Genomic DNA, 4,204 nt, shown 5'->3' on the forward strand with positions numbered 1-4,204 from the left:
AACATCAGAGAAAATCTGCATGACTTTTAGCCTGACAATGAGTTTTTAGGTACTACACCAAAAGCACGGCTCATAAAAGAAAAAATTGGTGCATTGGACTCCATCAAGATTAGAAACTTTTGCTCTGAGAAACTGTTAAGAGAATGAAAAGACAACCCACTGACTAGAAGAAAAGATTTGCAAATCACATATTCAATTAAGGACTTAAATCCAGAGCATAAGGAACATTTAAGCAAAACAAAACAAAACAAAAAACATTTTTAAGGAAGAGGACAAAAAAATTCGAACAGATGCTTCACAAAAGAATATATGTGAATGGCAAATAAGCATATGAAAAGATGTTCAACACCAGTAGTCATTAGGGAAATGGAAATTAAAACCACAAAGAAATACAAGACACACCTTCTCAAATGGCTAAATTTTTTTAAATGAACAATACCAAATTCTGATGAAGATGTGAACCGAGAGGAATACTCACTCGATGCCACTGGGATTGTAAAAACATACAGACATTCTGGAAAACAGTATGACTTAAAAGGGGTCAAAGAAAGGGAATTTTTCAAGTGATGGAACAGTTCCCTATGGTACTAGGGTGATGGATACATGACTCTGCATTTCTGAAAACCCTTAGAACTGCACACTACAGAGAGTGGCTTGACTGTAGGCAAATTTAAAATAGTCAACTAAGATGTCAGAGAATCCCAGGATGTAAGGCAGACTGTGACAACAAAATCTAATTACACTGCACATGTATGACATAACCTCCCTGAGTTGGGTTGGGAGAAAGGACCTGACCAATTTAACCTTGGAAAACAGAGTTTGGTTTATCAAACTAAAGACAAAAAGGGTTGCACAGAAGCATTGTACTCTAGTTGGTAACTGTGTTTCTCACAAGGGTCCAAACCAAGAATTCTGAAACTGCTTTGTGGAGGTACCAGGATTGAACACACACATGATTGCAGGTATGGGAGCCAGGCTCCTCCTCGTCAAAGGAAAAAGTTACAAATAAGCAGGTGGAAACAAGAACAGATGATGCATTGCTGCTTAGAGTCAGGGGTGGGGGGTGGCATATCAGTATGAACTAGTGATTATTGAAGATAAGTAGATGATAGCTAAGTAGGTGGATGGATGGATGGTTGGATGGGTGGATGGACATTGGATGGGTGGATGGATGATTGGATGGATGGAAGGATAGATGGACGTTGGATGGGTGGATGAGTGGATGGGTGGATGGACGTTGGATGGACGGTTGGGTGGATATAGACATAAGAGAGAGAAATAGCTATAGATGGATTAGAACATTCATATATTTCCTCACCCTGTCCACTGTGAGGACCTAGAAGTAGTCATACCCTAGTAACAACTAGCACATCTATCACCTAGATCTGATTTTCTAAATAAAAGGAGTTAGAACTCTCTGGAGAAATGGCTGGTTCTAGGGCTGGTGCAAAGAAAATGCAAGATGGCCTTGGAACACCTTGTAATGCCAGAAATCAAAGAAGTCAAACAAACGAAAGATACGAATATGTCCAAAGAACACAGGAGCCAACTTGAAAGAGCTCCCAGCGGACAAAGTTAAAACAATCTGAGCCACAAAATAAATAGTGATAGTACTAGGTTTTAACCTAAGGAGTAAAATAAATAAGCATGAGTCTGTGATGATAGAAAATAAATAAATGGCAGAGAAGGGACAAATCTTCTTTACAGAACAATTCCAGATAATAAATGTATGAGGAAGGAAGAATTTAAAAATTGCCATGAGGGCGCCTCAGGAATCATTAGTCCGGGCAAGTTCCATAGACAGATGCTCGAATTAGCAGACAAAACTTTAAGAATTGGGACCTTTGCATGGCCTGAATATACCCCCCAAATATTTATTAACTAATGCGGTGGTTTTAACTGTGCCCACAAATTCTTTGCTGTTCCTCCCTCTAGAAGGGAGAGCTTGAGTCACCTCTCCTTGACCGTGAGCTAGACTCGTGTCTCTCTTCTAACAGAATATGGAAAAGGAAGACCAGCATCTTTACGGTGGGGAAACTTGGCAGACATCCATCCCCTCTACCATGTGTTCAAGATCAGCATCAGCGGCAATAAGTCACGGTACAACCATGTGACCCCAGGTGCCTTGAGGATCCATCAGCTGGGTTGCAATCTCATAATTCATAACCCCAGGCTGATCGTGAGAAAACATCGACAAACCCAACTTGATGGACGTTCTTCAGAATATTCAACCGGTATTCAAAACTTTCAAGGTCAGGCAAAGTGAGGACAGACTGAGAAACTGTCACTATGGACACGTGACAGCTAAAGGCAACATGGCAGCGTGCACAGGATTCTGGAACAGAGAAAGGACCATAATCAAAAACTGCTGAAATCTAAATAAAGTTTATAGTGTAATAGTGTTGTACCAGCATTCATGTCCTAGTTTTGGTAAAAGCATCATAGCTGTGCAATGTATTCACATCTAGGGAAACTGGGAGAAGGGTATTGAGGAACTCTCTGTACCACCTTAAGACTCTTCTGTAGATCTAAAATTATTTCAAAATAAAAAGGTTTTTTGAATGGGAAAGTCATGTTCTATTGTTCAGGGCCCAGCCACACTCCTTCCTCCAGGAAGCTTTCCCCGATCTCCCCTGTCCACTGGGCTTGCTGTTCCTCAGCCTGCCCCCAGCCCCACAGCCTGCCCCCTCTGCCACTCTTGGGGCCCCAAGCATGTAAGACCTAAAGGGCTCCACTTCTTTTTTGGGATTAGAGGAACCTTCCAAAGCACACTGCGAGCTTCCAGACAGCAGGGGCTGACTCTCACGTCTTGGAGACCTTCAGAATCTGTGCCTTCCATGGGAGAGTGGAACTGAGGGCCCCCAGGAGGCAGGCTTGGGCCCAGCTGGGAGCTATGGGGGTCATTAGGGGAGAGCACTGGATGAAATCCTTGCCCACAGAGCTTCTTACCTCCACTGGTTTATTCTGGGGGCTGGGCAGAGGTCTCTCATGGAAAATGAAGTTAGACCCAGGAGACAGCTCACTGGATTTGCTCACTAGACTCTCATGGACGATAAGAGGGTTATCCGAGATGCCATCCTATATGGGGGACACCTGGGCAAAGATGACAGTGAGTGCCTGAGCCCTGAGTGCAGAACCACCAAGAACTAAGGCACTAGGTGCCCTGGCACTTTTGCTGTGGGACCCCTCCACCACTTGTCCAAACCCCAGACAACCCATCTACACTGAGGGCAGCAGGGGCTGTTTCTGGACTCTGAGCAGGGCATGGGGACCCGTGTGCTGCAGGAGGGCCTACAGCACTACCGGAGGCAGCAGCTGCCCTAGAGGGTCCCTGCCCCCCCAATCAGGAGCTCTGCTTGGGCTCACATTGGCCAAGGACAGCAGCCAAGTCTACCTATGGTCAAGTGGTTCCTCCTCATTGACCACTGATGGGGAGCCAAGGCCCAGGACCAGTTAGCATAGGCCCCCTGCGAGGCTCTGGTGGAAGGTCAGGTGACAGGTGGGGCAGTGTGAGGACAGGTAAGGGCCATGGAGAGGCTGACACCCATAATCTGCCCCAGGCTACTCTTCTTGCCCTCCAGTCACCCCTCTGGGACGTCTCTTCCAGACCCATGACTTTGGTTATGACTCACAAATGCAGATCTCAGAGAGGTTCTTCCTCCTCCAGATCCATTTATCCCTCCAGCCCCTGGAACTTTCCCCTGAATATCCCAAGTGTGCCTGCAGCTCCAGCCCCAAAACTCAGCCTCTCTCCTCACACCTATTCTTCCAGTTCCCCTTCTCCCTTCCATGACTGGCAGCCAACATCCATTGTCATCCTTGGCTCTCCCTCACCTCACCCCCACATCCATCCCTCACCAATCCTACCTCCTTAATCTATCACCACCTCCCTAGTCCAAGGCAGGCCCACGGGAAGTGATCAGTGAAAGTTGTGGTAGGGATGGATGGATCAATGAAGGGAATGTGGATTGGTGGTTGGATAGCTGGGTGGAGGATGGATGGATGGATGGATGGATGGCGGATGGATGGATGGATGGTGGATGGACGGACGGACAGACGGACGGATGGATGGATGGGTGGATGGATGGATGGATAGGTGGGTTGGTGGGTGGGTGGATGGATGGATGGATGGATGGGTGGATGGATGGATAGATGGATGGATGGATGGACAGACAAGACCAATGGGTGGACGGATGGATGGACA

Source organism: Enhydra lutris, unplaced genomic scaffold (genome assembly GCF_002288905.1).
Source record: "Enhydra lutris kenyoni isolate GAN:26980312 unplaced genomic scaffold, ASM228890v2 scaffoldscaffold55, whole genome shotgun sequence".
Lineage (NCBI taxonomy): Eukaryota > Metazoa > Chordata > Mammalia > Carnivora > Mustelidae > Enhydra > Enhydra lutris.